The sequence below is a fragment of the Myripristis murdjan genome, chromosome 24 (genome assembly GCF_902150065.1).
Source record: "Myripristis murdjan chromosome 24, fMyrMur1.1, whole genome shotgun sequence".
NCBI lineage: Eukaryota > Metazoa > Chordata > Actinopteri > Holocentriformes > Holocentridae > Myripristis > Myripristis murdjan.
Window position 1 is genome coordinate 30,016,987 of NC_044003.1, and position 14,772 is coordinate 30,031,758.

Sequence of the window (14,772 nt, forward strand, 5' to 3'; positions counted from 1 at the left end):
GCACAGCGCTGGCCAAACAAGAGGAGACCCTGGAAGATAAGGCTGTGTGTGTGTGTGTGTGTGTGTGTGTGTGTGTGTGTGTGTGGTGTGTGTGGGCAGCCTTGAAGGATGAAACACACGGACACAACATGAGCCCCTGCTGCCAGCCAGGTTAATTCCTAACCCCAACCCAGCCTGGGAATACCACTGCTTCCCATGCCTTCAGCTCCCTCTCTAAGTGTGTATGTCCAGTGTGTGTGAGGGAGTGTGCATGTGTGTGTGTGTTTATGTGTTTCAGTAAATTTATAAGGCATTGAATTGCATATGTTATTCCACTGATATATTTCTTTGGGGTGATCCGACATTTGGTGGAAGAAATGAACCCTAGCTTCAAAGTTAGGGTTAGGGTTAGGGTTAGGGTTAGTAATAATATAACATAATGATATTATATAACAGTGGTTGCAGAATCATTGAAGCTACATTACACCAACACTGAGTGGAATATTCAAAGCCAAGATGCCGTTGTTTTATGACTGCAGCATTACCACAAATCCGAAATTTCTCGACGATGCTGCATTCCTAACCCCAACCCAGCCTGGGAATACCACTGCTTCCCATGCCTTCAGCTCCCTCTCTAAGTGTGTAGGTCCAGTGTGTGTGAGGGAGTGTGCATGTGTGTGTGTGTGTTTATGTGTTTCAGTAAATTTATAAGGCATTGAATTGCATAAGTTATTGTGACATGTGGTGGGAGAAATGGATGCTAGAAAGAGGTTTTTAAAATTTCTGCTTAACCCTTTATAGGGCACTCATTAAAATACTTTGAAATTCAAAAAACAACCCTAGACTGTTATTAGAGAACATGACAGGACTTTATTACTTCTATAAAATTTTTCTAAAATTTTCATTTTGTAATAGAAAATCAAAGCCATTGAGATTGGTCAAATGCCACAATCATGTGACCTGGGATGTAGAGCGATCTTTGCTGATTGGCTGGGTGGAGACCAAATGATTATTGAACTAATTATTATTGAAATTAATAATGATTATTGAAATTACCAAAAATAGTCACTTGCCCTATAAAGGGTTAAGAAGCTTCAAAGTTAGGGTTAGGGCTAGGGTTAGGGCTAGGGTTAGGGTTAGGGCTAGGGTTAGGGCTAGGGTTAGGGCTAGGGCTAGGGTTAGGGTTAGGGCTAGGGTTAGGGCTAGGGTTAGTAATAATATAATATAATGATATTATATAACAGTGGTTGCAGAATCATTGAAGCTACATTACACCAACATTGAGTGGAATATTCAAAGCCAAGATGCCGTTGTTTTATGACTGCAGCATCACCACAAATCAGAAGTTTCTAGACGATGCTGCATCATTTGATTGTCCGTTCTCTGGAATTCAGCAGGATACGTTTGGAATCTTTGTAAACCAGATAAAATTCTAAAATAAAGTCCTGTGGGTTTGAATAAAGCTCGGCCGTGCGGCGTACATTTGTGATGATGATGATCCCGCTGGTGGCATCAGCAGAGTTGAAGACATGGAGCCTTCAAACAGTGCGTGTGATGGATGATCGCGTCTGAGCCTGAGCGAAACCGAGAGCCGAAAGCCAAGTTGAGCGGGCTCGTGACTTTTCACTGAGTCAAGCAGGAGCTTCCCTGAACCCCGAACACACACTCTCACACACACACACACACACACACAGTCACAGTCACACAGTGGCCCGTGTGCCTGCCCGTATCTGCTCCGATCAATAATCTACAAAGGCCTTGATAAGCCCTTGGCCTGCACTGTCACTTTAGGCAAACACAACCCATGTCCCTTTCTTCATACCCCTCACTCCTCCTGTCCCTGGCCCCCCCTTCCTCCTGCTGATAAGAGCGCGCCACCGCCGAAGAGTCCAAAGCGAGCTCCTGTGGGGCCAGAGCAAGCCGGGGTGGGCACATCCTCCGCTTCTCCCTCCTGCTGCTCTTCGTTTTCCCCACATCATTTAAAAAGAAGAGGGCTTTAACATGTCAGCCCAAAGCAGGGAGTAATGGGGTTTACATGCAGCTAGTCCACTGTAAACAATCTAAATCACCAACAATGACTACGTTTACATGCACACCATATTCCGGTTTGGCTCAATATTCCGGTTAAGGTAACTGCGCCGCGGCAACTGGAATATTCCGTTTACATTACTTGGCATGCCCCCGTGTTTCGGCGTATTCCACTCTCTTATGTAATGCGACACTCAGCCGCGGGGGGCAGCAGCACGCGTATAGGCGTCTGGTCTGCCGGAAAAACAGACAAAGAAGTCTTCTTCCTCGTCTTCTTCTTCTTTTTCTTCTTCTTGTGTCGCTATTTCTATGTTTTCTCCCATCGATATACTCCATGATATTTAAGTCTTTCATTAGCTGAAGGTGGACTGCAGTCTCCTAGCTCTTGTTGCTGTTCGCCATGCCGTTTCCCCCGCTTGCAGTAACCATAGCAACAAAGACGCCACAGAATTCCTTGCGAGTCGAGCATGCGCAGACGCGACTGAATATTCCGGTTCGGGGCATTTTTCGACTAAGGTGTTTACATGTCTCAATATTCAGGTTGGAACAGGCATATGCCAGGGGTCTTATTCGGAATTCTCTCCGACCGGAATATGACCTTAATCGGGTTCGGTGCGTGTTTACATGACACGTGCGCAACCGGAATATTGCGAATATTCCGGTTAATACAGGAATAAGGTGCGCATGTAAACGTGCTCAACGTGTGTAGAATGTAGAGTTTCAGGCCCAAATGCTTTAGAGTGAACTTTCCCTTTAAGTCATTATGGAGGTGAGCACTGGGATGGGAAGGCAGCCTCAAACCTGAGCAAACACCAGTGACCCTCTTGCCGCTGATAGCCTTGAGGGGCTCATGCATGCGAGTGTGTGCGTGTGGTTCTTGTAATCTGCTTCGTGTGTGTGTGTGTGTGTATGTGCATGACTTCCTGCATCACATGGGCTCTTCTCAAGGTGCACCTCCGCTGGGAAGTCAAGGACGGGACAGGGTCGAAGACACTGATGACGTCCCCCCCCCCGCCCCTCACTCGCTCTGCCTTTTTCTTGCCTCACCCCCCTCCTCCTCTACACACACACACACACACACACACACACACTCAGATCATCATATCAGGGCCTCTCCTCCCTCCCCTTCTAATCCTCTTCCTTGCCATGATCCACAGGCAAGTTCTGAGAGAAGAACACATTTGGTCTTCCGAGCGAGGGAGGCAGACTGCAGGAGAGGGAGGGGAGGAGGGGGGTCACGGAGCACTGTAACGGGGCCTCCGGAGGTCAGGGAGTCAGCATGGCTCGGAGAGGCGGGGAGGGGGGAAGAAAAGGAGCGAGGGAGTCTGGAAGATAGGAGCAGGACATCTGGAGAGGAGGAGAGCAGGAGGGAGGGAGGGCGAGGAAGAATAGAGGGCTAGGAGGACGGAGGGTGTGTGGGTGGGCGGGCAGACAATAAAGGATGGAGAGCAAGGAGCCGCGGCGAAGGAGGGAAGGGAAGGAAGATGAATGGATGGAAGGAGATAGGAAGGAAGGGGCGAGCGAGAGAACAAGATGGCAGGAGAAGAAAGAAAAATAATAGACTGCAGATAGGATTGGAAGAGGGAGAGAGTTTGGCACCGTGGTCAGCAGGGGAAATGGGAAGTGTGTGTGTGTGTGTGTGTGTGAATGGGGGGTTGCTTTGACACATCTGCAGCTCTGATGCACGCCCTGGTCATTTTGGCATGGGTCCCTTTGCCACGCTTCATTAGTCACACACACACACACACACACACACACACACACACACGGAGGGAGACCAAAATGGTCCAGAAATAATGACATAATCAGCAGCTGTGCCACAGAGCAGGCTGCCCCTCACAAGGTGACCAGGGACAGAAGGAGGAGGGGAAGACAGAGCGCGGGAGGAGGAGGAGGAGGAGGAGGTGCGGGAAGGGCGGGGAGGAGGGAGCGCGAAGTGTCGGGCGAGAGAGAATATGTTTGTGTACCGTGTGTGTGAGAGAGAGAGAGAGAGAGGGGATCATGTAGTTGTCCATGTTTAAGTGATTCCTTGCTACCCCCAGGTGCCCCAGGCTCTACACACACCGCGCTGGTCATTTAATCAGCGCAAAGAATAAGGTGGTTTACCCGGACACACACACGCACACACACATGCATGGAGACGCATGCACACATGGTGAAGAAAAGACCTGTCAGATATGTCAAACGGGGGTCCTCAATAGCCCCGGGCTATTCATTGAACAGCAGATGATCCCCTCTCCCTCCATTCTCCTCCTTCCCCTCACGTCTTCCCTCCTCTCACTTCAGAGAATTAAAAAGCCATAAGACGACTTGCAGCTGATGTTCAAGGCGCAGGGTCTAAAATCTGCCACTTCTTAGTCAGGACCCCTTTTTTGTAGATGCTCTGACACCGGCGTCAGATCCACACACGGGCCATCTGGGTTCAGCTAACTCACGAATAATGCTCCCGTATTAGCGTTGCACAGGCATCGATTCTTACTGTGTTAAAGTCAGCTGACAGCAGAGACGACTGCATATCGTCGCAAAGCTGCATGCGCTAGAAAAATAGTCGTTCAGTGTCACATTCAGTGTTTAAAAAACTTGTTTCCCAAAATTTTTGTGAATTAAGTGTCTTTGTGGAAAGAGGCAGGGGCGTCCCCTCACCTCTTTGGAGTTTTCAGTGGCTCTTGAACCTTGAGCTCGATGAGCCCTCAATTCTTTCCCACCAAAACGCTTTGAGGCCTGTTTCATTTTCCCGGTCTCCGTCAACATTTCCATTCTTGAGTCTTGTCTTCAGTGCTAAAACGTTGTTGTTTTTTTGTATGAGTGAAAACTCTGCCAGTGGGATGAGATGTGAAACCACCTGTTTCTGAAACAGCTTGGCTTACTTCACGGATGTGTCTGGGAACGAGAATAAATGTGTTGAAACGAGGCAGAGGAAGGCAGATCAGCCCACTAGGATCGAGAAAATGACCCGTGATCCAAGAAAAGTTTTTCACCAACAGAGGTATGAAGGTAAGAAACGGGACTGAAGTGATGACAGTCAGGAAACAAAGATGGGAGACAACTTGCATCTCCAACTCTCATGGTTTTTACTTTTACTTTTCAAATTAGTTCCCAAACATTTCCATGACATTTCCATAACTACAAACCAAATTTCCATGACTGCAATCCTGTGATGTAATGGATAAAGTAACCTTTGCAACTAGAAGCTGGAATCACAAAACTAATAAAATGTTTCACTGCAGCTGCCATGTCTCTTGACTATTGATTTGGTTTACTGTAATGATACCAGCGCTGATTTCCAGGAAAGAAAAAAATATCTTAATTGCTCTCCCTTCTCTGTTTCTAGCTCCACTTGTCATGACTACCAGCATTCAAAATTTCCATGACTTTTCCAAAACTTTGTAATGCAGGCACTTCATCATTTTCCAAAACATTTCCAGGCCTGGACAACACATTTTAAAATGCCAAAACTTTTCCAGAATTTTCATCTATACACATTTACTTTGCTCAACATAATCACGTACATCAGCATGGAATATAAACAACGACTAATTATGGCAGAAATTATGTGTGCCTCACTCTTGTGTTTTTTTTTTTTTTTTTTTCCCCACACTGCTGCGTCTGAATCTCTCCCTGATTGGATTCATGGATAAAATGATGGATGCGAGCGCACAAGATAAGATGGCCTCTCTCCTCAGGTCATTATTATTGCCTTAATTGTGAGGCTGTTCTGTACCAGAAACGAAGCACGTGTGCAATGTGTGTACGCGTGTGTGTGTGAGGGAAGGGAGAGAGAGAGAGAGAGATGCATAAGTGCATATACAAGAACATCATGTGCTTTTCTTATTTATTGGTGTGTAACATGTTGGACATGTTGGATGTGTGTATGCATGATAAATGCACATGTAAGGGAGTTTAAGTTTGGCACAGCTATGCCTTTTCTCAATGGGAGAGAGCGGGGAGATGAGAGGAGGTAGATGGGGGGGGGGGGTGTTGACATAAGCCCACTGGCAAATGTATCGGCTGTATTTTTGGCAGCTCTGAACCTAAATCTATACTGCCAGCTTTTCATCTTTCTCCCTCTCTCCGCTATCTCTTTTTGTCTTCAATCGCTCTTCAAAGAGCCCCCTAGAGCCTCTCACCAAGAGCTCCACACCTGTGTGTGAATGCATGTGTGCTCGCACTCTGCGTCTGCATCTGTATTTGTGTCTCAGTGTGTGTGTGTGTGTGTGTGTGTGTGTGTGTGATGCACCCGGTGCAACGGCCGTGACCTTTTCACCGCAAATTCCCTGAGGTCGAACCCCGGTCAAAGATGCACACACAAATAGAGCCACACACACACACACACACACCGTGCACTGTGTGGGGAGAAAAACAAAAAAAGAACGGGAATGAACGAGTGCAAGACAGGGGAGGGGAAGAGGAGGAGGAGGAGGAGGAGGAGAAAACAGACATTAGCCTCTCTGGGTGGAGAACAAATGGAGCCCCGAGAGGGACGTGAAGAGGAGGAACGAGGGAGAGCGGGGGGAAGGAGAGGTGAAGCACACACAATGCTATGGGGCACGGCGGTTGGACAGACAGCATCTGCTCTCAGCTCTCTGTGGCTCTGGTAATGGATGGAGAGAGAGAGAGAGAGAGAGAGAGAGAGAGAGAGAGAGAGAGAGGGAGAGAGAGAAAGAGAGAGAGACAGAGAAGGAGGGAGAAAGAGACTGAGGAGAAGAATGGGGGGGTGGGGAGGAGAGAGGAAAAGATCGCGGGGATACAAGAGTGAGGGAAAAGACAGAGGACGGACGACAGAGAGCGCAGGGGAGAGCTGGAGCCGGGGCGGCAGGAGAGGAAGGGAAGGACTTTGAAGGAGGAGGAAAGTCAAAACTTCAGGAGAAGTTAGAGCGCAAGGAAGGTTTCAGACTGAATCAGCATTCAGCTCCAGCATTCAGTCTGAAATGACCCCCATGTTGGCTGATTCCTGCAGGCGGAGCGATGAGAGCGGCTCATATGTCCAGCTGCTGCATGCTAGCTGCTTTAGCCAGTTTATGCCAAGTCAATTTGTAGGTGAAAGGCCTCATAACATATGCAAGAACTCAATATTGCAAAAAAAAAACAAAAAAACAAAGAAAACCATTTGGACAAGTGACTCCACAGTGTTTGTTTCCCTGTTGTTAGCCTAGCCCCAAAGCTAACAACAAGCTGGCCATGGAAGCTAACACCCTGCAATCGAGTTTGGCTACTTCTGATGAATTAAAGCTGATAAATTCAACGTTTTGCCAAAAAGCGAAATCAGAAACGCCTTTGAGTTTGTCTGCTTGAAACCGGGTCAGTTTTTCAACCCAGCGCCTGACCCACTGAACCGCCCCAAATGTTTTTTTAACCCTTTATAGAGTGGTGAAGTCCCGCCCACCCACTTCCGGTACATGGGTCCTCAAAAGCAAAAAAATTAGGAATGCGATCCAATGGGTAGATAAAAATTATTTTCTGGTCCCGTTTGAATTGTGCCATGGATTTCACATATGTTGTTCGTGATATTTAAAGAGAATTTTTCACGCAAAGAAGACTACAATTTAGCGCGAAGAATATTAGTAATGTTAGGTTTTGTGTGAGCCCGCTTTGTGAACTACAACTCTTCGCTGCTCTCGGTGTGAATGATATACGTCACCACCCGCACTGGAAGCCTACAACAGACATGGCCACACTGCAAAAAGTCAAAATCTTACCAAGAGTATTTGTCTTATTTCAAGTCAAAATGTCTTATTTCTAGTCAAAATATCTCATTACACTTAAAATAAGACATGATCACCTCAGAAATTACTTGTTTTTAGACAATTTTCACCTGTTTCAAGTGAAAATTTACTTGAAACAAGTTAAAATTTGCTTGAAACAAGAAACAAATTGTGCCAATGGAACAAGCAAATTTTTACTTGTTCACTTGTGTCACAAGAAAAAATTAGCTTGTTCCATTTTCACCTGTTTCACTTGAAACAGGTGAAAATTGTCTAAAAACAAGTTATTTCTGAGGTGATCATGTCTTATTTTAAGTGTAATGAGATATTTTGACTAGAAATAAGACATTTTTACTTGAAATAAGACAAATAATCTTGGTAAGGTTTTGACTTTTTGCAGTGCATTTCTCTGCTCCGCGCTGAGTTTTTGAGGTTCTGAGTTTTTCCGCCCGGCGGCGGGGTCCGCTCGCTCTCCCGCCCGACCCGGCGCTCCGTCGGCCCTCGGAGACACGGACAATCGGGAACAAAACACACCGGCATCTTGACATGACGTGACGTCACACACGCGACACAGTATGTAGTCTTTCTAATTGTGTTTTCTCAACAGCATTTACCTGAACAATGGCGCAATAAACGGTCAAACTCTTGACATGAAAATTTGTTATTTAAACCTATAAACAACATTTGTGTAATCCATGACATAACGACGGGGGGACCAGAAAAGAATTCTTTTCTGTCCATTGAACATCATTCATTTTTTTCGCTCCGAAAGGTCCCATGGGGGCCCACCGGAAGGGGCGGGACTTCACCACTCTATAGGGCACTCATTGAAATACTTTGAAATTCAAAAAAAAAAAAACAAAAAAAAAACACAACCCTAGACTGTTTCTAGAGAACATGACAGGACTTTATTCCTTCCATAAAATTTTTCTAAAATTTTCATTTTGTAATAGAAAATCAAAGCCATTGAGATTGGTCAAATGCCACAATCATGTGACCTGGGATGTAGAGCGATCTTTGCTGATTGGCTGGGTGGAGACCAAATGATTATTGAACCAACTGAGACAGGGGATGGGCCTGATATGTAACATTTCTGAAGTTACCAAAAATAGTCACTTGCCCTATAAAAGGGTTAAGTGAACATGCGATTCACAAGTGCGGAGGTGCGCTAAAAGTTTTCTGGTAATATGTGGAGGAAAAAAAAAAAAAAGAAATGGAATGATGATAATGTGAATGAGCGATTGCCCGTTGGGAGGGCCCTTATCAATTCCAGCAGAGAGATGACAGACGGATGGACACACAAAAGGGGAAGAGGGACAAAAGGAGGGAGACGTCTTTCCAATAGGAGAGAGAGAGCAGCTGATAAGGGCGGACACACGATACCCGCATGATGTGTTGGTGTGTGTGTGTGTGTGTGTGTGTGTGTGTGTGTGTGCAGATGAGGGCCTCTCACCAGTTTCACAGGTGCCTCCCTCTCTCACATGGAGAACATAGGGACTTCCTCTTTTAAATGTCTGTGTGTGGGTGTATTTGTGTGTGTGTGTGTGTATGTGTGTGTGTGTGTGTGTGTGTGTGTGTGTCCTTTGCTGGAGGAGTGGTCACTGACAGAGGAAACTTGGCCTCGCCTGTCTTATGGAAATCTGAGAGGTTCCCAGAGCCATCATAAAACTGCCTTTTTATCAGACCCCACCTCCCTCTCTCTCTCTCTCTCTCTCTCTCTCTCTCCACCCCCATTACCAGGTCACACACACATTCCTGTCTTATGAAAGATGATGTGTGTTGTCATTGGGGGCTCAAAGACAGAAAAAAAAAAAAAAAAAAAAAAGTAAGGGGACACTAAGTGAGAATTTCCACTTGAGTCCGCAACATGAAAGCGCCGCCGCTCAAAGTCAAGGCTTTGGGAAAAAGCGGAGCGCGCTTTTTCCGAAGACTTTGATGGCCACGGACGGAACGAGCGAGGAGCGGAGAAGAAAGAGAAGTAGAGGGGAGATCGGGGTGGTGGTGGCGGCGGCGGCAGCGGGGGGGGGGGGTCTGTTGAGAAAAAGAAGAGAGGGAAAGTGGAGCCGGGGTCTAGGTAATTAACGGCAAGCTCTTTAATTACCGCTGGTGTTCATTGTGCCAGAAGGAATGTGACAATTATGCCATTAAAACTTCCTAATGGGGGGAAAAAGCGAGTTGGGGGGGGGGGGCGGGTTAACGGAAGACATGCAAAAGAGGAGGATGAAAGAATGAAAGGAGAGAGGCAACAGAAGGAAGAGAGAGAAAACGACGAGAGGCGGTGAGGGAGGAGGGATATGAAAGGGGGAAAAAAAAAAGGGGGAAACAATCGCGACAAAAGAGGAGCTGGGAGGGAGACGGGGAGCGTATTAGCCCAGCACAGTGACAGAGCAGATTAGCATCAAACAAGAAAGGCCACAAACGTGTGTGTTTGTGTGTGTGTGTGTGTGTGTGTGTGTCCAAGTGTGTGATCACTGAAACAGAGGACATATTCATTCCAAAGACGCCACCAAGGTGGATGGAACTTTGATGATGCAGAATCTGGCAAAGGGAAAACTCAGTGTGTGTGTGTGCGTGCGCGTGTGTGTGTGTGTGTGTGTGTGTGTGTGTGCGCTTGCTGAATCTGCGTAGGCTCCTGTTTCAAGTGGTGGTGCAGGCAGGTAGAGGAGGAAGAGGAGGAGGAGGAGGAGGAGGTGGTGGTGGAGGAGAAAGGGGAGAGATCCACAGAAAAGGGCCTTGGGGGCATCCTGATACACATCCAGTACATTTCCATCTCCACGTTACCTCTATGACTCACACACACACACACACACTCGCACACACACACACACACACACACACACACAAACACACATGTATAAGACAGGGAAAAACAGCAAATATGTCCGCTCATGTACACGCAAACACGCATTCCCACACAAGCGTCACACAGGGAAAATACAAAGCCCACACACACACACACACACACACACACACACACACACACTTACACACACACATGCAGTCTTCGTGCTCACCAAGGCGGTTGGTTTGTCAGGGGGGTTAGAATTTGCATGGCTGGGCAAATTTTCCTTGTGCTAAACTCTAATCAGCCCCTGTATCTCTCAGACACCTGCCCAGAGAAAAAAAAAAAAAAAAAAAAAAAACCTTAATATGCAAAACACCTGCCCTCCCTCCTCCGCCCTCACCTCCTCCCCGACTGCAGCTCCTCAGCCAACAGAAGACTTATTCACCTGCTCTCCCTCGCTCTTCCCCTCTCTGTCTGTCTTCTTGCAAATTTCCACATTTATGTATGTAAATGGGCAGTTCCCCTTGAGCTTGTTTCAACAGTTGCTTCCTGGTGCCGCCAGAAGAATGATAGTCCTGTCTAAGGTGCTGATGGGAAATTTCAGGCGCCGCGCAGAAAAGGGCCGTTGTGTCGTCTTCCAGGACAACGCCGGGCGCAGAAATCCTCTAACCTGACAAGCTGTCGTGCATTAGGTGTTGTTTTTCCTCAAATGAGTGAAAAAAATCAAACTGTAGGATGAAATAACCCCACTTGTTTATAATGCAGCTGCACTTTTTTTTCTTGATTATTATGGAAGTATGAATATGTTGAAACAAGGCAGAGAAAGGCAGATCAGCACACCAGGAGCAAGAAAATGACACTTGATTGGAGAAAATTCTCCAAACAAGTTATTCGTCTCACTGGCAGGATATTATCACTTAAACACACACACACACACACACACACACACGAAAAAACAAGATACTGGATATCAGACTAATTGATTTATGGATTTTTTTTTTTTTTTTGCATCATGTGAGTAACGGCAAACACTGCAAAAACGCAAAATCTTACCAAGATTTTTTGTCTTATTTCAAGTCAAAAATGTCTTATTTCTAGTCAAAATATCTCATTACACTTAAAATAAGACATGATCACCTCAGAAGTAACTTGTTTTTACACAATTTTCTCTTGTTTCAAGTGAAAATTCACTTGAAACAAGTGAAAATTTGCTTGTTTCATTGGCAAAATTTGCCAGTGGAAAAAGTGAAAATTCACTTGAAACAAGTGAAAATTAGTTAGAAACAAGAAACAAATTTTGCCAATGAAACAAGCAAATTTTCACTTGAAACAAGAGACAATTGTCTAAAAACAAGTTACTTCTGAGGTGATCATGTCTTATTTTAAGTGTAATGAGATATTTTGACTAGGAATAAAACATTTTTGACTTGAAATAAGACAAATAATCTTGGTAAGATTTTGCGTTTTTGCAGTGAACCCGTCTAACTATATATATTTTTCTATTCTGTATTTAGAGTTTTGCCCAGTGTGCTTCTATTGACGTCTTATTTACACGTATCGTCATTTTTCAACGCATGTCTTATGTAATTTGATGTTTCCTCATTTTTAAAACTCTCAATAGCTGCCGTTCAAGCTATCAAACATGCCCTAAATAAAAAGGCTGGAATGGAACAGTCAAGTCTGCATCCTTCAAAACACTGTTCACGGTTTTGATTATCTTTTTGTTTCCTGGCAGAAACTTTCATCTCTTCCTGTGGGAGTCAGGTGCATAATGTAACAGATAAAACTCCAACATATATAACTCCAACACAACAATAATAATAAAAAAAAAGGTAAAACTCAAACACTGCCAAACTCAAATTCGGGCTTCATGTTTACCGTACAGTCAAACTAGTTTTTCACCAGATGAGCTGCAGTACATGACGTCTCGTGGAGGCATAAAGACGAGCCCTGACATCTGTAATTATGCTGACTGTGTGCACACACCACCACGAGTAATGTAGCCAAGGCAGCTGGCACAACTGTCAAGTCAGGAGAAGGCATTCGGAGAGGCTCCCGCCTGCTTCATTTGATTTGCGTCCTGTTCAAACAGGTTAAGAAAATATTAGGGATCAGCTAGGGACAGAGAGGCAGCTTGATCTGAAGGGAGGGCTGTGATTGTTCCAAATGTGATGCTGTCATTGAGCATGACGTCACCTCAAACTACACTGTCCCGGGGGGGGTAGACGGAATGGAATTGTAGAAAGAAATTTTTAGAAGAAAGGAAGAAAGGAAGAAAGAAAAAGAAAAATGACCTTATACATTTTTCATTTCCCTGCGACTTTAAGCCGCCTTTAATATCCTTTAGCAAACACAGGATCATTCGAGGGCAACTTGAATATTTATCTACTGTCAACGTGCTGCGGCTCTGACCTGATTACAGTAAACGTATGTCCAGCACAAAGTCTTGATCTTAACCAGTCATTAGTCTCATCCTCAGTGTTAAAATCTTGTTTTGCTTCACAAATCAGCAAAATGGGATGAGGTCATTTCTGATTTCTGACTTGTTTCCAGAATTTTCTTGAATTAGATGTCATTGTGGAAAAAGACAGCAACCATGTGGTGTTTTCAGTGGCTGCTGAACCTTCACAATTCAGCAGAAATGAATATACCTCAAAAAAAATCTAATTTACAAATGACTTTGTCTCATCTTCACTGTTAAGATCTTGTCTCTCTTCAGATGAATCAAACACAATTTCAAGCCGTTTCATTTTGCTCCTTTCCACACAAAAAAAAATCCATTTCATTCTCCTCTTCAGTGTTTAACTCTTGTTTTTCTTAAAACAAATTAAAAAAAAAAAATCTGCCAGTAGGATGAGACAATCCCACTTGTTTCCAACACTAATCAACTTGTTTCCAGAATTTTCTTGAATCAAGTCTCTTGATCCCACAGGGCTGATCTGCCTTACTCTGCCTTGTTTTCACATATTTATGACTTCCTTCTTTTATTATTGCTGAGAGAAGTGAAGCTACATTGGAAACATATCTCATCGCACTTGCACATTTCTTTACTTGTTTTAAGGAAAATAAGTTTTTAATGCGATTATGACACTAAATGGCTTGTTATGTTATTGTTATGTTTCTTTTTTTTTTTTTTTTTTCATGATGTACTGTGGGTGAAGGGTCAATTTGTTCCCGTGCTATGCCCTTTTTCCCAGTGAGTGGACAAACATCATGAACAGCTGCCCTCAAGGAACCGTGTTATTCTGGACTTTGCTTAAAACCGTGGAATCTGCTCGGAGGCCTCGGCGATTTGCTCGGACAAGCCTTTGGGCTTTACTGAGACCTCGTACGCAAGTCTTTCAAAGCCTCCCTTAAGAGGGCTGAAGATGGATGTGTGTGTGAGTGTGAGTGTGTGTGTGTGTGTGGTTGAGGTGCGAGCAGAAGATCCCCGGTGGACAAATAACGGACAGAGAGGATGAGAGAGAATGAAGCACTTTAAATGTGAGCGCTGCAAAACTCGCCCCGCTCACAAGGGCACTTCTCTCCCGCACGTCATCTCTCTTTCTCTCTCTCTCCTTCTGCCGTTCTTTCTCCCCCTTCCAACCCCCCCTCTGTTCCCTTCCTCCCTCCCTCTCTTCATCACTTTCTCCTTTCTCCTTTGTCTCGGAGCTCGCACCCTCTATCCCCTATCTATCCATCTCCCTCTTCCCCCTCTTCCCCCTCTCCCTCTCTCCCCTTCCTCTCACTAAAACAGTAGGACGCTTAACCTTGATAACAGTGAGATTTTTCCCCCTCAAAGTGACACACACACACACACACACGCAAATACACACACACACATACACACACTGGAGAAGTGCTTTGCCAGCATGCCAGGCCGGTCCAAGGGACGGCTGTACCCTTCGAGGTGAACAGGACACTGGGAAATGCAGCAACAACAAAACACTCACACACACACACACACACGCTACAGCGCACACTCTCGCATACACTCTATTCTCTCTCTTTTTCTCTCTCTCTCTCTCTCACACACACACACTCACACACACATATTATTCCAGGTCCTTCTTAACAGAAGCCTTTTAAAGGTCTATTGTCAGCTGACATTGAGAGTGCATTGAACGTTTCATAACACACACACACACACACGCACACACACACACACACACCTAACAGCACTTCTCTCTATTGGTTCTTGGAACACACGAGAAGGCGGCAAAAGGAGAAGTGTGAAAAAAAGTGAACCGTATTAAAGGTGAAGTTGCCTGTTGAGGATTTACGATTACAATATACTGG

General features: G+C 45.2%; 1 protein-coding gene across 2 annotated transcripts in view; it reads right to left on the minus strand.

Moving 5' to 3' along the window:
• Positions 1-14,772, minus strand: part of LOC115356187 (prospero homeobox protein 1) — a 43,101-nt gene that overhangs the window by 4,864 nt on the left and 23,465 nt on the right. The gene's annotated exons all lie outside the window — the stretch shown is intronic.